We start from the raw sequence: 12,631 nt of genomic DNA, 5'->3' as shown, positions 1-12,631 counted from the left end.
GATGTCGTGGGGATTGACGTGAGTCAGACTAAACAATTATTGTTTGGACACGAGAAATTCATCTAAAATCTCAGCCCAGGGTGTAAGGGTGCGTACCACTGTACGTAACACAGAATAAACAGACGAAAGATAAAAGAAATGGAACATATTTTATTTATATTATATAATACAAATATAGGTTCTCGTGCGTGTGTGCACTCCATAGCTAGCTTGCAGTAATCTGATTTGGACGACGTAGTCCTCTAATTTTTAGGCCTCAAAAGGCTCTTAGTTAATTACATCCATGAGTCAAGCTCATAGAACACCTTCGATTAAGCTACGTACATGGTCGTCTTCTTGGGTCTTTGCTTTGCGTTTTTTATACATGTGATGATGTGGTTGGTGTAGATGGAGTGTTGGTGTCATCCATGGCCTCGTCGGTCCATAAGCTGGTGGTAGCGCAGCTGATGCATTGGCTGCACCCGCCCTTGTCATCCAGCCTCGTCGGTCGCGAATGACACGTAGTTGTTTAGTAGATGGAAGAACATGCATGGTGGCGCTCGGCTTGTCCGATTCGATGATTTGGCAATGTCATCGGGATGAGAAGATAGAGAGAGAAAATTGGTAAAGATGAGCATCCGAGGAACACCATTTGGGAAAGCCTATAGACTCTCACTACATCAAAAATCAACATTAGTGACGGGTTATAACCCTCATTAGTGATAGGTGTCACACTCGTCACTCCTAACGTGTCACTAATGTAAACTTATTAGTGACAGGTCTGGACCCATCACTAATGAAACACAACAATGACGAGTCTGGATCCAGACCCGTCACAATGACACAACAGTGACGGTTATAGATTCAACCCGTCACTAATGTACAGTCATCAGTGACGGGTTGGATCCATACCCGTCACTAATGTATAATCATTAGTAACGAGTTGGGGTCAGACCTGTCACTAATGTGGTGTTTAAAAAATAAAAAAGGGAACTGATTGCTGACCTATTTCTGTGAAGCATGATACAGACATACTTCCTCTCAAAAATGGAATACGCCAGATCAAAATGGACCAAGTATGCATGCAGCAGAGCAAATAATTAAATCTAAGTCCACAAGTAGTTTTTGGCTAAACTACAGCTAACAGAACCATTAGCAAATTCTTCAGTGAGCCAACACAGGAGTTACAAATTAGGCGAAGATAATTCAAGCGCATGCGCCTTCGTCCTCACACTAACCTGAATTGTTGGATAAAGATGCAAAAAGAAACAGGAAAGAAACTAAAACACTACCAACCACAAAGCTGCCTTCGTCCTCCTCGAGCTTACCTACGCCTTCTCCAGCCAAAGCTTGTACTAGTCAATCTCATTCTCAGCGCAGCTAGACCTTGAATCGCTGCACTTGCTTCTGTTTCAGTGCAGTACTGAACCATCTCCTCTAGGCACCTCATCACAAGATCTTACTAGACCCAAATCTTGCATCCATTCTGCAAGGAAAATAAATCAACAATCATTCGAAGCAACGGCGAGAGGCAACATTAAAGCACTATCAGAAATACAGAATACTCACATCCTTTTGGCAAGTGATGAATAGCTGAAGAAGACCATATTCCTCCCGTTTCCCGCTACCTCATCAGCGCCCTGAATGCCCCTCGCCTTGGCCTACAATCCTGCCTCTGTTGTGGTGACGGCCTCCTTTTGCCCCTTCTACCCGGCCGCTGCCCGCCTCCGCAGCACGAGCAGCACGGTGTCGAGATCTCTCGGCGGCAGATCCATGGTCGAGGGCATCATCGGCTCGAGCTCATCACCTACACCACGCACATCCAACGCTTGTAGAAGCGAAGTAAGACATCGTGATCCACTGCGAGGTCGTGGTCACCGTCCTCGAAAGGTCGCTGCCACTGTGACAACCCCCCATGGATCCACCCTCACCTGCCATGGATCCGACCGCCACCGCCATGGATTTGGTCATGGTCGCCGTGGATGATGTGACCGGCGCTCGTGGGAGAAGGGGAGAGGAGAATGAGAGAGAGAGAGAGAGAGAGAGAGAGGGGGGGGGGGCGTCCGGGACTTAGATATTTTAGGGTGGGGATGTGAGCAGACGCGAGGGACCAAGTGGAGTGAATGAAAAATTCGAGTCCTATATTTACATTAGTGACTGGTGTTTTTAAAGCCTGTCACTAATGATTTTGATATTAGTGACGGGTGTCGTTACCACCCGTCACTAATGAGTGGTTTCTCTTTAATCCGTCCCTAATGACTATATCATTAGTTACGAGTTATGAAGTGACCGGTCATTACTATCATTCTCACCCATTACTAATGAGCTGTCAATAGTGACGGGTCCTAGTCCGAGATCACATTAGTGACATGTCTTCATAGGACCCGTCACTAATAGGATATTAGTGACGCGTAATGAGCAGCCGTCATTAATGATATGTCACTTTTGTTGGTTTCTTAGCGTAGTGTCTAGTGCTTGACTTTGTGATCTAGTAGCAGTACGTGCATGCATTCATACACTAATACACATGTATTTGCATGTACATATGCACTAGTGCATCTAAGTACACGGGCTGTCCTTCAGGTCATGTCGCGATGCCTCCGACAGTCAGTGTAGTGATGTTGGGGGTAGCCTCGGCATTGTCCTTGACAGTTCATGGATGGCCTTGGTGGCGCCGGCAGTTTCGCGACCTACGTGGTCTCAGTGAGGTCTTCAACTTCATCATGGCAGCTGCTCCACTTCTTCACTAGGAGGGTGTTCTCTTGGACGTCAGTGCGGCTTCGAATCTTGACGGCATCCTCCACAGCGCACTTGGTTTCCTCGGCTACAGAATCCATGACACCACACGGACGGGCTACGTGTGCTCCCATGCATGCATGCGATATGTGGGAGAGAGAGAAAGGAAGAGCAAATCATGAGTTGTGCTCACCCATGGTGGTCGTGAACTCCATCTTCTTCTGGGCTTCACGCCTTGCTTCTTGTAGATGGGTTCGTCTCCTTTCGATCCTTCACAGATTGACCTCCAAGCTCCGGCCAACGGCGGCTCTGTGTGCTGGTCAGGCTGGCGTAGATGGACATAGGAGGCGTTGGCTTGCTGTGGACGTAGATGGCCTCTGGCGCTGTGGCGGCTTCATGATGGAGTAGACTCGGTGTGGATGTGTGTTGGGATCTCCTCTCCTCTCTCTCTCTCTGCCCCCTGAACGTGGAGAGAAGGGATCCTTTTATAGCAGGAAGGTAGGGCGCGCACAGGAGAACGCCGCTGCCCCCGCCGCCGCTGCTGTTACACATGCGTGATTCCTAGAGTCGTTCCAACTAAAGCGTGCTTATCTTTGATGAGCTGGCCACATATTCATTTCAATCGACATACATGAGCCAAAATCCATACACGTATAGCCCACTGAAATGCCGACCCACCAAGCTTTGGCCCAGCACCCACATGCATGCACACCAGGGACGTGTCTGCATGCACTCTTGGCTTGGGTTTGTCAAAACCGCATGGCTAGATAAGAAGAGGTCCACCCCTCAAATATGTGAGCTTGCAGAAGCGTCATGGAGTGCTCCGTATATTGGCGAGTTGATAGGTTCGTCAATCACGTACTGTACGTACGTGCAGCCGCGTGCAGCTAACTTGCGGGTGAAGAACAGGTGCCATCCCACATCTCTCACCGATCTATACACATACGAGTACGTATTTTGGAGAAACTTTCGTGAGGGCATGTACACGCATGCACTCTAGCTCTATTTAGCATGTGTACGTGCATGTCCCATGCATGAAGTTGCTTTGCTTATTTTTTTCTTCTCCTTGCTTCTTAAGTAGAATGTATGAGCTCATACCAACATGCATGAACAAAATATTGTTGAACAATTATGATTGCTGAAAATTTGGTTTTATTGTGAAATTAGCAAAAGCAAAGAGTCTAGCATAATGATAACATCGTGTGGATTGACGTGATTCAAGTTTGGAGGACTTATCTTAGAATTGGTTATTGGTTCTGTTCATATACAGGTGTCTTGAGGGTGAATGTAGCCGATGATAGGGATCGAAACTAGGTTTAGAGAGGAACCGCAGTTAAGAGGTCGTGTGGGATGTTCGGACTAGAGAACTGTTGCACGTAAAGATGGATCGCATCATGAGACGTGTTTGGAAGACATCGGTCTATGGTGTGGTGGATTGCGTCATTGGCTTATGGCGATGTTGTTGGGACTGATCCAAGGATAGATCAATATCCATGCCTTATATTGAGCAGAAATCAATCTTAATATATAAAGACTTTACAGATGATAATATAACACAATGTCATAAACTTAGCATAAGAATTCATTATTACAACGGAACCTTTGAGGGTAAAAAATAAAATAAAACTATAGCTAGCGCAGTCTTCTTATTCCGCATCTCCCATATGCAATCGATGTAGAGCACCTCCTTAAAAATCCTCATCCTCTGAGAAATCCTTAGAATCTTCCCCAACTGAGCAATATGGTTATGGCAAGTGTGAGATATCTCATGCTCCGCAAGTTGGGGTAAATGTATGAAATAAAGGCATTCACAATAATAAAGCTTACATGAGATTATTTGCATAAAAGCAAAATTTAACAAAATAGTTAATAAAAGTGAAAGTAAATAACTAAATGTAAAAACCCTCAAGAATTAATCTTCTTAACATAAATCACCTCAACTGAAGTTGACCACCTCAAACATGGTTCCCACAACCAAAGTTAACCACCTCAAACCATTACCAGTGTATTCTAATCATGTGTGTCATTCCTCGCCGCTTATGACCGTGAGCACGGTTGATTAATTAGTTTTATACTTTGCAGAGGTTGTACACTTTACCCACAAGTCATGATTTTCTATTTTACCCGTGTCAGCTAAACACTTGTGCCATACGGATCCGGGAAATATATTACCTACGTTCTCCATTCCATCATCTAGTCTACACTATATTGGGAGACAACTAATTAGTTAGCCAGGCATGGCTCATACAGGTTGTACTGTAAATCTCGGTTCAATCGCACCATGAACCGATCCTTAATATGGTCTGGGCAAGACCGCCATCATCCAACATAGGGTAATCACCAATATCCTACAAAAGCCCATAATTTTTCTAGAACACATCACATGCCAACCAACATGCCAAACTTGCTTAGACCATAAGTTCCATGTTGCTAAAGCATTATCACTAATTTTATCTCATTGCATAGTGCCATAAACAAAATTATTATACCAAGTATTATGATCCAACTCCCAAGCAAAGCTAAGCAATTATACCATTATCCCACCAAAATCGAGGAGACAAGGAAGATATGGAGAAACTAGGGTATAGCCTATCATGGTTTTCCATTGACAACTACAAGCATGCAACTTTATAAAACAAAAACATTTGAAAACTTAGGAGCAAAACGCATCAAGGATAACTTGCCTTCACCCTGGTGCTCAGCGGGTTCCTCAAACTCTGGTCCCTGAAACCTGCAGACTGCTCTTAGATGTTGGTGTCTAAGCGCAAAAGAAAAGAAGGCAATAAACACCAAGAACTAAGAAAGAGCCAAAAGCACATACAAACAACTCGATTTATTATTTTTATGATTTTTAGTGAATTATTAGCGGAGGAAACAATTAGGTCAGAGTTGCAACGGTGGAGATATAGCTTGAAAGGGTGAAAGTATGGTGTAGGAATTTTCCTAGAATTTTCTAAAGGCTTCTGGGATTTTTCTGGATTTTGAGAAATTATTTGGAATTAAAAAGAATTTTTAGGAATTAAATAAACACTAAAAAGAATTAAAAAGATTTTCCTAAATTATTTTAATAAATAAAAACCCATTTATTAATTATTTAGAGTTTTCTAGAAATTAAAAATATTAAATAAAACCTATTTAAACATTAACATAATGATTTTCTAAATCATTTTTAAAAATTATATATTATTATATTACTAAAAGATAATAAAACATAATTTAAACATTCTAATTAATTTTATTTTACTGATAATACATTTTTAAAACCTTTTCTTAATCTTCAAAAAATTTCTATTTAAGAAAAACCTATTTTCGAATTTATTGGATCTTAGGAATTATTTTTCTACTGAAAAAGGGGTTTATTGCGCATGGCTGACGTCATTAGGCTGACAAGGCTGCTGACAAGGCTAGATTATGTTGAGTAGGCACCACATCACATACATACGCATAAGTGGCTGCTGACTAGGTTTACATATGTGCTCACGCAACACGAATGAAGGGGTACAAGGACTTCTAACCTCTCCGGGCGATGGCAAGCTTCCACGACGGTGTAGCCTTGGGAACTCGTTGGAGTTAGGCTCCGATGGTCGGAATGTGACTGCGAGCAGTGGAATAGGAATGGTTGGGCGGCGGGGATCCCGTTTTGGGAGCGGCTCGGCGACGGCGAAGGGGCACGACGGCGGTCTGACCTTGGCGAACGTTTTTCATTCCCTGATGCTTCCCAGTCCCGCAAAGTTGTTACAACAGCTTCTTCCATGCCAACGCAACACTTGCAAGCTCATTATGGATGGTTAATCTAAAGTCTTATCTATAAGTACACCATTGGATAGATGAACCAGTTAATAGACAACCTTAATACCCCATTCCTCCTCTTCCTAAAATCTTGTCATTTCACTTTGCCGATGATCTTCTTAAGTTATGCAAGTTGAGTGGACAATTTTCATCGCCAAAATTGACTAATCAGTGATTATCACTCAATGCTGCAGAATGTACCAAAACTTAATCCTCGCATCCTAAAATTGGGTTTCATAAATGGGTGGAAACAAAAACTTCATAAAAATCACAAAATATGATAACTCAATGGTATGGCCACAGAACCGCGCTGAGAATACTTTTATCTTGGACGATCATTGCTGATGCTCCCTTATGTATTGTGGCATGTAGACAGAAATTTTTTAATTTGTTGTTGTGTCTACATATTTGCCATGTTCATCTAACACACAGGACTGAGTTCATAGACTTAAGAAGGAATGAACTGTTAAGGTGAGAAGAAAATTTCCAATTAGAAAGTTTGCAAGAGCGACCGTGAAGGACAGTCGCCCTGCAGCCCCTGTGCGCCGCCATCGCATTTAATGGGCATGTGCTCTTGAAACTCTGAATCATACCATCTATTCCTGTGATGCTTCCCAATCCCAAACATCTATACGCATGTCTTGCATCACATCCTATGTTGGACAAACTCAGATGGCAACAAGCATCTGGCTTACATGCGGTTCTCCTTTGTTATAACAAATTTCCTGTGCTTCCTCTCATCTGCATTGTAAAACTTATATAATGGGAATGAAAGTGGAAAGAACTAAAAAAGGTGATTAATTATAGCTGGTGCAAAAGGACAGCTAAAAAGGTGATTAATTATAGTTGGTGCAAAAGGACATCTATTGGGTTCATGATTCAAGACAAGTTACTAAGGTTATATTGACTTCATTCGTAGGCTTTTCCAATGATACATAACAGCTACTCTAAAATACTCTGCATGAACAGATAACAGTCACCAAAGAAGACAAATGTAGGAAAATCACTGCCATCAAAGGAAGAGATCTCGAGAACCTACGCTGTCATTCCACTCTGTGCGATGTGGTCTGTGCCACGCGGTTGAAATTCACAGGCGCATGGTGCTCTTGAAACTTTAGTTCATACCATCTCTTCCCATAATGCCTCCTAATCCCAAACATCTATACAAATGTCTTGCATCACATCCTATGTTGGATAAACTAAGATGGCAAGCATCTCACTCGTCCACAAGCATCTGGGTAACCTATGTTTCTGCTTCGTTATACCAAATTTTGTGTGCCTCCTTTTGTCTCCATATTCTAACTTTTATATACAGTGGATGACAATAATGAAAAAAAAAATATTGGTTAATGATAGCTGGTGCAGAAGGACATCTATTGGGTTCATGACTAAAGACGAGTTAGTATGGTTAGGTGGATGTCATTCAATAGACTCTCCAATGATACATAAAAGCTACTCTAAAATAATTTGCCTGAACACATAGGAGTCCCCACGTCGGCACCAAAAGAGCGAGCAGGCTGTGGACGTGCTCTGTTTCTTGCCATCTCAAGAACACATCTGCCAGTATATGTACCCTACAACTGTCCTTTTTTATTTTATTTTGGACCACTGGGGAGATCAGATGGAGAGTCCTTTTGACTTCAAAACTTAATTTTGATAGCCACCAAATTAATACAAAATTGTAAGTCCTCTCGTATCCTATTCTTCAAATAGGTTCAGCCCAATAGCACGCATGACAGTAAACATGTTCCATTACAATGTGTTGCAGAGAATGTATGGTGTAAAGTCTGTCTCATTGTAGTGGCAGTGTGGAATAAAATAGTGCTATCTAGACGGGTCGTGTTTATTGGGCTAGCTCAAGACCCGCCTCTGTAGGCACGTCCCGTTTTTAATTGGAGTGGACCGGCACGGCATGACGGCCTGGATCGTGACTGGGCTGGAGTCGCGTTATGTCGAGCTGGTATGGCACGGCCTGTTAAATTTTTTCTAATTGTTTTTTTGATTTTTTTTCACGTATTAACAGGCTTAACGAAACAAAAAAAGATCATAGAACCTATCATACCACGGGCGGGGCCCGTCTCGGCCTTAAATGGGTCGTGCTTGGACCAAAGGCTCAGCACGTGGGCTAGCACGGTATGATCCACTTAGCTAACGGGTCTAACTAGGCCATGCCTAGATGGGCCATGCCTAGATGTGTCCGAGCTGTGACAGGTTAGGCCGCCTATTTGGACAGCTTTAGAATAAAGGGTGAACATGGAGTAGGCACTGAGCTATCGCAGTCGTCTGATTTGGTGGGTTTAGAAGTTTTTTTAAGCGACGTTGAGTTAGAAGTCAGACAGCTTAGAATGATTTGAAGGACCACAAAATTCCTCCTCTTCTTCATCTAAAGAGTAAATTTCACAAAACTACATTAAAATTGTCAATACTATCATAAAACTAAATTTTTCTCCTCATATTTCACAAAACCACATTTACTTTGTATCATTTTATCACAAAACTACACTTCATTGGGTTTAACTATCACAAAACTACACAATTTTCTCATATTTCACAAAAGCACACTTATTTTGTATCACTTTATCACAAAACTACACTTCAGTTACTGTGAACAGATCTGACAACATGGGCTCACGCGTTATACTTACAGGCTTCAGCCCTCACCGTTTGCTGACGTAACCAACTACGTTATGTCACAATTGCTTGCCAAGTTAGCAGATCCTATATGACTTTTGGGCTCATTCTCTTAGAAGCTACCGATCTGGCGTGAGTTGAATTCCTGAGCACAAAAAATTGACGTTGATGGGGGTTGGCATGACACCATTTAGCTACCCAAATGGCGCTAGTGAGGGTCGGTATGACACCATTTGAGCGGCTAAATGGCGCTAGTGGGGGTTGGCATAGCACCATTTAGGCGTCCAAATGGTGTTGGTGAGGGTTAACATGGTACCATTTGGATAGCTAAATGGTGTCATACTAACCTCCACTAGCACTAATTTTTCGCGCTTAGAAATTCAACTCGTGCCAGACCGGTAGCTTCTAAAAGAAGGAGCACAAAGGCTACGTAGGATCTGCTAATTTGGTAAGTAATTGTAACATGGCATAGTCGGTCACGTCAGCAAACGATGAGGGATAAAGCCTGTAAGTATGACGTGTGAATCCATCTTGTCAGATCTGTTCACGGTAACAGAAGTGTAGTTTTATGATAAAGTGATACAAAGTAAGTATGGTTTTGTAAAATAGAAGGAAAAGTGTAGTTTTGTGATAATTAAACCAAAAAGAAATATAGTTTTATGATAAAATAATGCAAAGTAAGTATGATTTTGTGAAATAGGAGAGAAAAAATGTAGTTTTGTGATAATTTTGATGATCGTAGTGTAGTTTTGCGAAATTTACTCTTAACGAAAATATACCTAGTTTGACTTCTCATCCTAATTATTCTACTCCCTCTGGTCATAAATACTTGTTGCTTTGATCAAAATTTAGTCAAACTTTTAAAACTTTAACCGTTAATAGCTTTAAAAAATTTTAGTTTGGAAACATAAAAATCACATATGTAAATTTGAGACTTTCATAATATTATATTTTATTAGATATTATAACTATATTGTAATAAAAAATAATAGTCAAAGCTGCACGTCAAAAGCCGTAAAAAATTAAAAGCGATAAGTATTTATGACTAGAGAGAGTATATTTTTTCCTTGAAGATGCTACAAACTGGGTACACGTCATGAGATGCATGTAAGATTTAACTAAGGACAAAATCACTCTGGTAAAATGTTAATTATGACCATTACAAAGAAACATTGGGGTAGCCACATCAACAAAGCCAATAGTAGTCTAATTAATGGAGTGATAACTCTTTTAAACATGGGCCATCACTGCTGATGCCAACTTGCAAATTGTGATATGTAGAAGAGAGAAATAACAGTTCTTCTTTGGATATATCTATTTTTAGTACCATGTCAATCTAGCATGCATTGGGCTTTCAAGAATTCGTTAAACTTCTAGAAGAAAGGGGGTATGTGGATGTTACGAATTTCAAGGTGAGAAGAAAAAGAGTGTGAATCGGCTAGAGTGAACTGAAGTACTGAACATGCTCAATCAACAGCTCCACCGTACCTCCAAAGGTTACTTGGATGCACAAGCGTCTGTCCAATCCCGGCCCGCGATGGTCTTGAAACTATGAACAATAACATCCCTTTCCCTGATACCTTTCAATCCTAAATATTTGTAGACATGCCACCTATCATATCTACATTGGATAAACTCGAATGGCAAGCATCTCACTAGTCCACAAGCATCAATGCATATATTCATGTGTCTCCCTGAAGACAGATGGCTTAGTTTCCGGCCAATATGCCTTCTCTCGTCTGCATTGTGACATTTGTATATATTGGGAGGACAGGGGAGAGAAATACTAAATGATGGTAGCATGTGAAGGACAATTGCTCGCTTGATGATTGAAGATGATCTACTATGGTTAGGTTGGCGCCTTGATGTGAAGAGAAGAGGAAAAAAGGCTCTGGGCAGCTCAATGGCATCGAGGGCCACGTCTACACCAGAGGGCCGAGTGGAACGTGAACGTGCTCTGCTTCTTGCCATCACACATATGTTTGCTTGTTCTATCTATTTTTGACAACTCAGGAGTCAGGAATAAGAAGTCAAGAACAAGAGTAAACAATTCCATTTTATTTCCTAAAAGGAAAAAAATGCAATTTCATTTTTTTCTATGATTGGGAGATCAGATAGCGAGTCATTTTGATCTCTAATATTCTAAATCGAGTCCCAAAAACAAAAACAAATTGTAAACCATCTCGTTCTAAAAGGAAGGCTAATCATGTTTCCTCATCTCAGAGTGGCCCAATAGCACACCAAACCTCCATCCGTCAATGTATGCTCACAGTTCCAAACCAAGCCTCTCTTCCAACCTGTAAGCTAATTCCCTGATGCTTCCCAATCCCACAAAGTTGTCACAACACTTCCTTCCAAGTCCAGTCAAAACTTGCAAGCCAACCAAAACCAAGCCTGAATAGCAGGTGACTATGTACAACTATCATCAACATCGACCCAGGTAGCTCCTTCAAGGGATGGCTGCCTGAGTTTGCACCCTTGATGTACCTGTCACTGATCCCTGATCTTCAGCCTCTTATAAACCACAGAGGAGGACAAGAAGAGAAACACAAATGGGTGGTAACTGATAGCTTGGACAGAAGAGTAGGTGAGTCGCATTTGTGATCAGTAATGAAGATGAGTTGATTCCATTTTTCAATGACATGTTCTGTTGTATTTCTATTCAATACTAATAAGTACAGATATCGTTGTCGTTATGGATTCTTAATCTAAAGCCTTATCTATACGCGTGCCATCGTATAGATGAACCTGTTAATGGACCTTAATACACCAGCTAGGGGACTACTAGGGATGCTGAGTACCCTGCAGATCCAAATTGCACATGCCTTAACATGGGTGTTCAGAGTGATCGTCGTGGCACGCCCAACTCAGGCATAGATCACCTTGCAAGAGCATCGAAGATGATCGTTGTGAGGTACATAATCGTTGTAATGCCAGCTGCGCAGAAATATGGACTGACAAGCATAAGGAGTCGAAGGAGTTCGCGTGGATCAAAGCCAAGATAAAAGCCAAATTTGATTATTTTTTAAAGTTTCGAATAAAGACCATTGATCTGAATGAGGTCGGTTCTTGCCCTGCTTAGGTTCTTGCCGGGGGGGCTGAGGTCGGTGACGCTCGCGGGCGCTATTCCCTCCCTGGAGGCGATCTCGTGGTGTCTTCCCCTTCTCCGTTTCCTTGGGTGAAAACCCTGCTCGGGCTTCTGGACGGGCGACGGTGCGATCACTTTCTTCTTGAAGGCGTCGCCTAGAAGCTCCCCTCCGCACTCTTCGGCTACCTAGGGTCCTTTGCTTTTCTTTTGTAGGTTGACCCCTACGTTCTTCGCTTGTCGTCGACTCCTCTTGATTGGCGCCTCTCGTCAGCAGTGTTGGTCCAATGCGCGCTCCTCCGAAGCGACGCACTGTCAGCTTAATTCGTGTGTTGAGGTGCGATGTGAGAACTGAGCTCCGTCGACCGAGTGAGGAGGTGCGGCGTGAGAGCAGGGCTCCACCGACCTTTT

This window comes from Phragmites australis, chromosome 15 (genome assembly GCF_958298935.1).
Source record: "Phragmites australis chromosome 15, lpPhrAust1.1, whole genome shotgun sequence".
Classification (NCBI taxonomy): domain Eukaryota; kingdom Viridiplantae; phylum Streptophyta; class Magnoliopsida; order Poales; family Poaceae; genus Phragmites; species Phragmites australis.
The sequence above is the reverse complement of the archived record's forward strand: the minus strand, read 5'-3'. Positions refer to the sequence as shown.